This window comes from Coptis chinensis, chromosome 4 (genome assembly GCF_015680905.1).
Source record: "Coptis chinensis isolate HL-2020 chromosome 4, ASM1568090v1, whole genome shotgun sequence".
In the NCBI taxonomy this organism is placed as follows: domain Eukaryota; kingdom Viridiplantae; phylum Streptophyta; class Magnoliopsida; order Ranunculales; family Ranunculaceae; genus Coptis; species Coptis chinensis.
In genome coordinates this window covers 66,912,251-66,924,096 of record NC_141459.1, presented here as the reverse complement: position 1 = coordinate 66,924,096, position 11,846 = coordinate 66,912,251, and the positions used below count along the sequence as shown (strand labels likewise).

At 34.2% G+C, this 11,846-nt stretch overlaps 1 long non-coding RNA gene across 1 annotated transcript; it reads left to right on the top strand.

Annotated features, from left to right (window-relative positions):
- Nucleotides 1-2,421: 2,421 nt before the first annotated feature.
- LOC147504478 (uncharacterized) lies at nucleotides 2,422-6,820 on the top strand. The gene is made up of 9 exons (XR_015193054.1): nucleotides 2,422-2,720; nucleotides 2,849-2,919; nucleotides 3,138-3,285; nucleotides 3,378-3,526; nucleotides 4,700-4,741; nucleotides 4,833-4,926; nucleotides 5,174-5,548; nucleotides 5,635-5,680; nucleotides 5,777-6,820. It is a non-coding gene; the product is annotated as an uncharacterized LOC147504478 (long non-coding RNA).
- The last annotated feature ends 5,026 nt before the right edge of the window (nucleotides 6,821-11,846 follow it).

Genomic DNA, 11,846 nt, shown 5'->3' with positions numbered 1-11,846 from the left:
TAGTATTTTCAGGTTATGTCGGCAAAACACCACCTGTGTCGATATCTTTAAATCTTTTATTGGAGCCACTGTCCACGAACTCTGGTGCGAAAGAAATAGACGGAAGAAGAAGAACATCTTGTTGACGACCCAATAGCTAACCTCAAGGATTATGGCCACAATGAAGTTGACATTCAGAAAAATCTGTCAGAGGTCAAAGACTCTTACTCGCTTCGAGCTCTTGCTGATAGGTTGGGACTGCAAATGAACTTCAAACCTCAGGAAGTTCTTTGGTGTAGGTGGAAGTCAGCGGAACAGGGAGCTTACATGCTCAATACTGATGGTTCGGTCCAGCAAAATAGAAGTAGGTATGGAGGGACTATACGAGATGGCTTGGGGAATGTTGTTCGCGCTTATGCAGGTTGCTCGACAAGGAAGTCAGTCATACATCAGGAAATTCAAGCCATTGCAGTTGGGCTTAAGCAAGCCCAAGAGATGGGTATAGAAAATCTGGAAGTCAACTCGGACTCTCTAAGAGCCATAAACATTTTGAAAGGGAGTGAGCGCTGCCCATGGTATTATTCTAATATGGCTGCCTGTATTAGAAGTATTACTCGCACATTTGTTAAATGCTCTTTTAGTCATATCTTTTGAGAAGGAAATCGGGCAGCTGACTACCTTTCAAAAATGTATAGATCGCCAGAAGAAGGTGTTGTTTTATTTTCTCTTCCTCTAGATGAAAAGTTACACCATATCATAGAGGAAGATAGAATAGGCATTATGTATCCCCGTTTTTCTTCTAATACAGGTTGAGGTCAGCCATAACCTCTAGATTATTTTAAAAAAAAAAAAAAAAAAGTGCAGAGGGCGCTTATATCCTCACATACATGAATGACATCCAAATAAACCGGAGTCGATTGATCACAATATATACTTACTATCACACCATCCTATTCCTAATTGAGCTAGAGGTCTTTTATTAGGAATTACGAGGCTAAGATAGTGGTTTAGAAATAAAAAAGAAGGGAAAACAAACTCTGATAAGTTGAGAAATTGGGTCTTCATGATATTTGTTACTAGAGAAAAACCTCGTTTTGTTCTTTTGCTTCCGAATTTGTGATTAATTCTTTAGCCCTTTAACTTTGTGACTCCATATGATGTTGAATTTTTGGGAGTTCTAACTTTTCTTTTGTTTCTTTTGAAATTGACTCCTTTTGATTTTGAACTTTTAGGAGATTTCGATTTTTGAATCTTTTTTTTTTTTTTTTTTTTCCAAAGCTTTTAACTATTTTGTTTTTTTACAAGGCCTTCTCTTCTTTTTTTTACTGTTCATCCAATTCAAAATTCGTCATTTGGGTACACTTTTTATTGTGTGTAGTAATGGTTCAAGGATTGATGTCAAAGAAATAAAAAGGTTTTAAGAAATTGGTGATGGCTCAAGGGGGTAACTAGGGGAAAAACTATCTTTTTGAGTTTTTAACGTTTATTTGGCTATATCAATCCAAAAAAGGCCTAAATTCTCTCCTAGGATATGGCGTGGTGATCAAACAAGTGGACGTGTTATCTTTCTATCTGGACATCTTTTGTGTCATCACTCAATAATCATTTAGATGAGGTTTTTGGCTAGATTCTCACTACAACATATATGACATATGACATCACTAATTTTACATCACTTTCAGTGAAGTGAAGTCATATGAAAACTATGACATTACTTTTCTCAGCATGTGATGTAATAATTGTCACAATTTTTTTTTAACATCACTTATTTCAAAAGTTGATGTAGTAGACAACATCATTTTAATAAGTGATGTTGTGATAGTGATGTAGTAACAGTTTTTTACGTCACTTGCTGTGCCACTTATAAAATGATGTATATCTATGTATTCAACATCACTTTAAAAGTGTTGTCATTCACCGTGTCACTTATAAAGTGATATGATATCTATGTATTTAACATCAATTTAAAAGTGACTTTTCCAAGTTTTTGAAATCACTTATAATATGACTTCCATAATTGTTATTATTAATATACATTATCTTAATTAAGTTAATTAGTTATAAAAAGACTATCAAAAAAATTAGGTTAAATATAAATGAAACAGGGCGCGCACTTGGTTTGCTAGACTAGCCGCCCTTAAATAAAAAATAAAAAACCGCAATATATTTCTACTGAATATATGTTGGTTTCCCTAGTTAGAATCGAAAGATTAGGTTAAATAGAAATTAAACAGCGCTAGTTTGCACGACTAGCCCTTAAACAAAAATTAGACACTACACTATAACAACTATTTTGTAACAAGGTAGATTTTCCATAAGTAACGGAAATAATTGTTACTGTAACACACATATTGACCACAATCGTTACAAAAATCCCCAAATTAATATTTAATTATATATGGTAACTATTATGGTAACACTTTTATCCATGAGAAAAGAAAAGGGGAGAAATAGGCAAACTAAATTAAAAGAAAAGTAAAAAAGAAGGGAAAAGTAAAAAACAGGAAAAATTTGTTCACGCTCACATCTTTCCCCCTTCTATTTTTCAGGCAACAATTGTTAGCCAAATTCTAATTTAAGTTCGCCTCTTTTTTTTTGTTATCTAGAGAAAAACCTCTCTTAAGAACCCTAACTTCTGTAAACATCTTCTTTTTCGGGTTTCCTCTTCTGATCTTCTCCATTTTCATTTTATTGTTATCTTTAATTTGTAAGTGAGGGGCGAGCAATTGTCGATGCACCAGGTAAGGTTACTTTTGATTCGTGTTCTTCAATTTCCGTTTCTTCTATCACCTTAGATTAGAAAATGTCGTTTTTTTTCTTGAAAAATCACTTCTCTCGCTCTCTCATTTCATTCGGTTGTTTGTTGCAGAATTTTATGGAGGGTTAGTTTATTGAGGACAACTCAACGGTGGAATTTCAATTTGATAAGCTCCTCAATCGGTTATCCCTATTTCATTTAACGGAGATTTCAATTAATTTGTCTATTTTAGTGTTGAACAATTATCTAAGTTATCGTTTTTTGAAAATCCATTCTGTATATGCACCTTTTTAGTTCTGGTCATGTATAATTTCCTTATTTTTTTTTGGCTTAAATAAACTAGATTTAGCTTTGTGGTAGTGATTGGTCAAGAATCAAGTACGTCTGTATGTTTTTTCAGGAATATGCGAATGTGCAAAGGAGGAATGGAAAAGTATATAAAAAAAAAAGGCAATGGAATGCTTTCATGTCACCATATGAGGACAAATATGTGTATGTAAAGTTTGTGGGTGGAACATCTGGTCCCATTATAGTCTCTGTTGAAGAAGGTAGAAATTTATCTCGTTCTTCTTTTCTATTTAGACTTTTAGCTTATTTTGGTAACTGACATTGTGCCTCTTACTTTGTTGCTATTTTTTAGCAATGGGCATCTCTATTGTCTCGTTTTCGGAATTCGATCTTTCAATGCTATTTGCACCCATAGTTAGTGACTGGGTGCCATTTTATTATAATAGCAGTTCAAGGGAAGTAGGAGTTTGCTTGTGGTCTTGTTAGTTTCTTCTGTTTCAGGTACATAAGATCTACAAGTATCCTTCGATTGATTTTGTTTTTTTCTGAAATTTCTTCAGAAGTCAATTCATTTTATCAGACATTGATTTCTACAAGTTGTGTAGCTGAACACCTTGTCGATAATGAATTTATAGTTTTTTTGTCAATGTTAAAATATTGAGAACCATATAACCTAGAAGCCCAAGCTGATCGAAAGGCACAAAATATACACGGACAAGGGAATATACATAGCCACAACACTTCAGCTGAACACACACGCTGTATATTCCCCTTAAGTCTTGGCGCTAGCCTACCTGAAAGCCCGACCTTGTTGAATCCAGCGGCCTAGTGCCAGTTAAGAACTATTTTCTCAAAAAGTTGATCTGATAGATAGAGCACCCTAGTATTTAATAAAACGATTGCTAGTTAACTTGGGGAAAATGCACACATGACAACACCCTTAAGACAGGAACAAACCACAGCTAGAATCATCTAATTCTATATTGTGAAACAGTAGAGTTGGTACTTGAAAATTACTTTTTTTAGGTAAAATACGAATATCTTAAGCAAATTTAAAAGACAAATATTTGAAGCAAATGAGGGATTATTTTCAAATAGTGTAGTTATTAAGACTCAACTTTTTTACTGGACCTAGTGATGTAATGATTTTTAGAAGCTATTTTTAATGTGTTTTTTTTTTTTTTTTTGCAAGCAAATGTGAATATATTATAAAGATAAATATAAAGTTACATATTAAAGTTTCTTGCTACATAAGGAACAAAAGGGCATCTTGCTACACTCTAAGGTAAAGTATAACTGGTCTTGGTTTTCCAATCTTGTGACAAAAGATGGTCTTTCCACCCTCCATACAAAATCATCCTGGTCTAAAGTGGCTCCATGCTTTGCCGCAGCATCTGCGCTGAAATTGGTTTCCCTCTAGGCATGCAATATCCTATAGTAGGAGAGTGCAGCAATAGCTCTCGGCCCATCTCGATTTGACCCGGGGAATGTGGCCATTAGAAGGCTAGTCTGTTGGACTATGAATCAATCCTTCTTCTTTGTGTTTTTATGTGGTTCCATGACATTTGAATGCATAAAGTTCCAAAGCATCTATTTCCTTATTGCTTTATCATTCATTTTACCTATTTATACTTGGAAATAAATATTTTTTTATTCGGTTTGCTTGAAATGCAGAGTATGAAGGGGACCTTCTACCATGTGATTTCTACATCATTGGTAAGTTTGTTACCTTTTAATGTTGAAACTGTGTTATATCATCTCATTTGATCTTTAACACATTATTTTATCCTTGCATTTGTCCTTTCAGCTTGGGATTTTGGTCTTTTCTTGTGCACTACTTATCTATGCTAATCAATTCCATTCTTGTAAATTTTGGGCTAAGTAAAGATATGTACAACCCCGTAAGTCCTTCTACTTCCTCTTATTATATAATTAAGATTAAATTTTTTTGGAAAGTTTCTTCTGCCCATGCATTTAGACCTTCTTTTGGCTCACTGTTGGTACCTGTGTTTGGTATGTTGTTATACATGATTCAGATGCTTACTATCTTACACAATTTTAAATTATTGTAGTAATCTTAGCATCATTGTACTTCTCGTTTGGGTTACTGGTTTGAAATTGTGACATTGTTAATATGGGGGTGTCCAGGGTATGACTGGTAGAAATTGATGAAAACACACGCATTACGAGCAATCCAAATCTTTTAAAAGCAAGAATATTCATGTTGTCTTGGCGTCTTTCTTTGGGGATGAGCATGTTGTGGCACTTGATTCTAATGGATATGTTAATATTCATACTTATCAGTTGACATTCGTATACTTACATGATTGGCCCGCTGACATTGTCCTAGTAACAGCCTTGAGCTCTCTCAGTAATGGTGGAATTTGTCCTTGTGAGTTACTTAAAAAAACGTGTCCTCTAGAGCTGTCGCTAGCTTTATGCCGGTCCCAATTCAAGCCCAGATAAAGGAGGAGGGGAAAGGGAAAGAGTCTTAGACTCTTCGAGTTATGTAAAACCAATATGGTAATGCGTATATTTTATACCTTTTTTTTATGTCAAATGGTTGATTATAAACTTGTCTTGTGCTTTCATTCCATACAAAACAATAGCTTACATGAAGCGTGCCTAAAAGAATACACCGCAAACGGGCGCGAAGTGAGTTTTATACTTATTCCTTTGTTTCCCTTGCTCCTGAAATTGATTTTTTCCATAAGACGTGGTACGAAATTGGGCTTTTTACCTTCTATGCAGATACCTATTGGACAATCAGAATCAAGGTCAAGAAGTTGATGGTATTCGGCTATCTCAAAACCAGGTTATTGTGTTCTTTTCCATTATATGCTCTTTCTTGGGTTGTTGTTGGGAATCTGCAATAAGTACATTCAGTTGGGTTACTATTACAGGCACTTCTTGTCTTTGTACATGATTTACGCCAAATTGGGAGCTCGTACATGACTTGGGTCCAATTGACAGTGTGCATTTTCTCATGTTCTTGCATATATTATTACTATTTCTCTTTGTTTGTTTACTTTTGCATACGTTTGAGGGTGGTTGTCATGATATAATACGTCGGAGCTCAATAGGATGGACTGATGAGCTTTCTTCTGTAAATGAATTATGACAGATTACCTCTCTTTTATGTAGCCAAAGGTCTGACCAAATTAAAATATGATTTGTTGATATCAAGTGAGGAACTGCGCTGCCCTACCTATATCCTTGTGTGGATTTGCTCCAGGCATCCATTAGTAATAGCTGAACCGACTTTTTCTTTCTCAGGTTGTCTCAACTTTCTCATTAATCTAGTTTTTCTCATTGTTGTAGCTAAATGGTTTAAGGATGAGATTGTTGCTTGATCAATGAGATTTTGTAGTAATATAGGTTGACTAGTCGTTAATAATTCTTGATTTTGTAATATTTGATTAGTGTGCTTGGCGAGGCTTGTATATATAAAGATTCCACCATCATGTATGTATGCTTACACGAAATTTTTGTCTTGTTGTTGCATATACATGTGTTAGTATTTATGTCTTGGAGACTTTTGAAGGAGTTGGGGATGTGCCTAATTAGCTTATATTGAACAAGCACGGATATCAGTAAAAGGCATAGCTACGAGACTAGCATGCAGCCTGATGATTGCACATATGACGTCGTGATTAGTTAAGCTCTAGTTTTGTTATACCATATCGTTGTACGTCTTTAAAGCTAGCTAGCTTGTATTTTGACAATGTGTATGATTAAATTTCAACATTGTCCATGTACCATTCTAAATAAATGAGTATTTTGGTGTTTCGAGCGTACTAGTTAGTACTAATGACAATATAATGGTATATTTCTTCTATATTTGCTGACCAATGGCTTTATTAGGGTTTTTATTAGCAAATGTAAAAATTCTTTTTTTTTTAAAATTTTTTGGTTACTATGACATCACTTTTAGAGTGACTTAAAATATATGTGAGATTACTTTTTAGGTGTTGTTTAACTGGTTTTTAACATCACTTCTTAAGTGATGTCTATGTTCCATTCTTACATCACTTCCAAAAGTGATGTCAAAACTAAAAACTATAATAGCACCTAAAAAGTGATTTATATTTGAATAACGTCACTTTGGGTCATCACTTTCTAAAGTGATGCATCTTTACCATATCACCAAAAAAACAATGTAAAAGACCTACCAAATCACTTGTTGGCATCACCGAAAAAGTGATTTTAAAAACCTTGACGTTTCACGTTGCCACCATTTACATCACTTTCAAAAGTGATGTGGTATAGTTTTGACATCACTTATGGAGTGACTTTAAATGACATTTCTGTTGTAGTGTCTTACAGGATATGGAACTTAATTGTTTTAACCTCGGCTTCGAAAACTTACTGCTATATACAATCAATGATGTTGATGCTTGTCATTCATGAAAAGATGCATAAACTATTGTATGCATATTAGTCTGACTTCGAAGAACAAATCTTTACTCTATTGCTATAATGATACTTCTAAACCATTTGTTCATTATAGAAAAAGGAAAACAAGACTTTTAGTACTAAACAGAAAAATATTTTTGGTCTTTTCGATTATTTTTTTAACAGAAAGAAAGAAATATAGAAATATACTAAATATATCTAATATAAAAATTGCTATATAATAAATGTCTAGTTTTGCATAATGTTACTATACCACCCCTAAAGAGAAATATGCTTTGTCTTCAAAGTATGAAGAAAATGAAAGAGATTACCATAGGAACATGATAAAACACAGCAGTAATCTGTACTTTGTTTTTCGTGATGGGAATATACCACCCCCAAACAAGTTTGGAGTGTGGTTTGATAGATATAGAACAAGATGTACATGGGTTAACTAAAAGGTAAAAACGTAATTATTCTAACATGAAATTTTTGGGTTTTTTGAATTTATTTGTAAAAACATGCATAGTGCAGAAAATAAGAAAATTTGGGCGTGATGTATTTGTATTTCCTTTTCTTCATATACCACAAATCATTATACAAATTCTACAAAACACAGGCATACATAACAAATAAAACTAATAAAAACAACAACTGTAGAAAGTAAAGACATATACTAATACTAAAACAAACTACATCTATGCGGACACTAGGGATTTGCCTAGTCAGAATCCACGCGGGGTAACTATCTACGTCGAGACGAACTCGAACTACTCTCTCTCGGTTCGCGTCGAGCACTCCAAGTACGAGGACTAGGGTCCGGAACTATCTCATCTCTCAGCTCCTAAAGAGTCTTGAGAGTGTTGGCCTGAAAGGCGCGTTGCTCTTGTTGAATTGTACTCAATTGCTGATGTAGTTGTCGCTGACCCTCATACATGAATCTCAAAGCATCCATGGGTCGTGTGAACTGAAACAGAGCTCCTAGAGCAAAGTAGTCTATTGGTGGTAGAGGACGAACGGCGTTGGCATCGAGACCATGCTCGATCTTGTGTACAACCTCTGGGGACCAGTCACATTGCATGCAGTGAAGGTAGACATGAGTGAATGTGGTAGACTTCACTACCACAAAGTCACTTGGAACTGCTGCCCCCCAACTAAGCATGAGCTTAGTTGCAAGGTGATAATAGTAAAATTGATAGTTTTACTAATGAATAAAGCGATGAAACTCTAAACGAAAGTAAAACTAAAACTGAACTTGTACTAGTGATTATCAAAGATTTCTACTCTCGATACTATTGAAGTAGAGTTGGAATAGAAGATTCGTTCCACTCCTAGTTCTTTAGCATTCAAGTTTCCTACGACTATCAATCCTACCAAAGTCAATGAGAGAATTACGAATTATACTACGAAATACTACGAAATACTAATGTTTGAATCTAGAATAAGAATTAGGAGGGAATTGAATCCACCTTGACTCCAACTTAAGAAACTAGCATAGATTGTTGTAATCCAACTCTTACGTTCTTACGGTAAGAATTGGTCGTTCTAATCCCTAATTATACATAGCATCTCTACTAATTCATAACTAGCATGTGCGGACGTCCACCCATTCTCATGGTGAATCAACGATCTTCTAGAGTGGAATAGACTCTTACAACGATTCTAAGCTAACAAAATCAAGTTTTCATCAAGGCTTCATCAAACCCCTCTAATGGAGGTTTAGCCTCGATTCATCAAACTATCATTTCCAAATGAAATTGAATAAGACATAATATAAAAATTCTACCTTTATTGAATTTAACTAAACAATAATTGAAATCTAAATTAACAACTAAGAATTGAATAACAACTAATAACTGAATTTAGATCTAAGTAATTCAATAAATAACAAAATCGAATTTAACAAGAACTAACTATTTTATTTATCTAATGAATGATATTCAATGATTCAAATAACTAATAAAAAACAAGGAATGAAACTAATTAATGGAATGGAAACTAATTAATTAAATTTCTCAAAACTAGATCTAGAACTATGCTTTTTAATGGCTACTTTCTAACCTAAAAACTAACTCCTTAAGAGCTAAGTCTTGTGTGTGGAAATGGAGGACATCAGATCCACATTTTCGTGCATGGGCTGAGGGTCCATGTTTTGGGCCGGAAAATCGAGCCCAATGCCCAATTTCTTCAGTCCACAGACCCCTTTTCAGCTGGCTTTGACTTCAATAGGCTTTTCGTCCACTTCTGATCTTCTGATTGGGTCAAAGTTTGGACTATTGAAAAACTCTTTCTGATCCGGTCGTTTTGACATAAGGTACGCCCAATTCCGAGGCCTGAGTCCAAAGATACGATCTTCGGAAGTTCTGCTAACTTTTGTGTCTTTGTTTACGCCCGCCTTGGCCTTTTTAAATCCCAGAACTTCTTAGCAACCAACCCTTTGTTCCTTTATATCGCCAAAGTGGCACATTTCTGCACATAGTTGACTTCAATGCCTGAAATACATAAAAACACGTAATTAGCATTAACTCTTATTTATTACTCGCATAATTGGTCTAAAAGTATTATTGTTAAGGGGTTAAAACTATAGTTTTGAGCTCTTATCAAACCACCTCCAAACAGCATTTTGCTTGTCCTCAAGCAAATATGAGAAATTAGCATAAGTGACAAAAAATGGAGTTCTAACTAATCTTGTTTCATCGAGTGCGATTGCATTGACCATATGCAACAAGACCTTAAACCACTAGGAATTCCCTAGTGGACGAGTTATAGCCTTATGAGAGTTTTCCAGTGAAAGTACTCACAAACTTCATCTATACTACAACAACTCAGAAATAAAACTATTGTTTCCTTATCTATGTCTCAATTATCTATACATCTCACTAGCAATGAATACAGAATAATCAAGTCAAAACCTAAGCTAATATATGCATAATAATCAATCATCTACGAATAAACATATATACACTGAGTAATACTATTAGATAAACTAGCAAGTCCATTTCTGAAAACTCGGAATAGCGTCCTTAAGTAGGTCCTCACATAAATGTCAAGACAAAAACCACTCTGATTTTCCCGCTCAAGTTTTGCTACTCCAGTGTGTAGTGGGCACACTTTACCTTACAATCTTAATGACACACAAGGAAGCCAGAGTCGATAAAACATATTTGCCTCTTACTATCGCACTAACCTATTCCTAATTGAGCTAGAGGTCTTTATTAGGTGTTGCAGGGATTAGGAGATGGTTTAAGAAGGAAGGAAATGGATATTCAACGACGACAAGTCTGAGATAATAGAGTCTTCATATTATGTAACTAGAGAAAACCTTATTCTTTACTTTTGCTTCTACACTTTGTTTCCATCCTTAGCCATATTTTTTTTTCTTTTTCTTTGGCTTTTGACTCCTTGATTATATTTTTGGAGTTCTGACTCTTTATTTCCTTTCATTTTTTTATTTTTTTATTTTTTTATTTTTTTATTTTTTTATTTGGATGGAAACTTACTTTTTTCTTCTGAAGCGACTAACGAATTATTGATTTCAAAGGTTCTTCTCTTTTCTATTCTTCATCTCTATTCTCAGACTTATTCAAATAATTGGGTAGGTTGATTTTTTATTTTGTTTTGTTTTGTAACATGGTAAAGGATTTGTGGTTTGTGAAAGGCTCAAGAAAGGCTCAGAGGGGCGACTAGCGGAAAATAATTCATAAGTTTGAATTTCTGGCTATATCGATCCAAAGAGGGCCTAAATTCTCGCTTAGGATATGGTATAGTGATCAAGCAAGTGGGCGTGTGATTTCTCTATCCGATTTTACTTCTCCCTTGTGTCATTTCTCAAATGTTCACTCATATAAGGCTTTAGGCTATATTCTCACGAGATTTGTAGAATAAGTACTCTAGCCTAGATTTGAAACTTATCGCCAACAATCATAAATACTCATGTAACATATTTATAGATAGATGCAAGGATTATTACCTACATATTAGCCTAAGTTTCTAAAAACTATTCTATTACAAAAGCTACGTGAGACTTCTAGATTATTGAGAGCATAGAGAAAGAAAACAATACCAATATTCCTAAGTGTATAACATACTTTTTATTTATATTTTTTAAAATTTTTGAATTTTTTAACTAGAAAACAAGTGCATATTATACATATCTATATCCTAACATATGCCTTAATTACACGTGTTTCTATGCCCCCCCCCAAACAAAAAGCATTTTTTGTCCTCAAAATATTTAAATAACTAGGGTAGAGAAATACCATTGAAACACGTGAAATTCTGGAGCATCTGCAAAATAAGGTTAAACATACTAATATAGAAAATAAAAACTGATGCAACTCTATAAGAGTTCCACCCGTTATGGGGTTAAAGAGAAATAAATTGCTTGGGACATAAGCAGACACTAACTGAAATAAAAACTAACCTT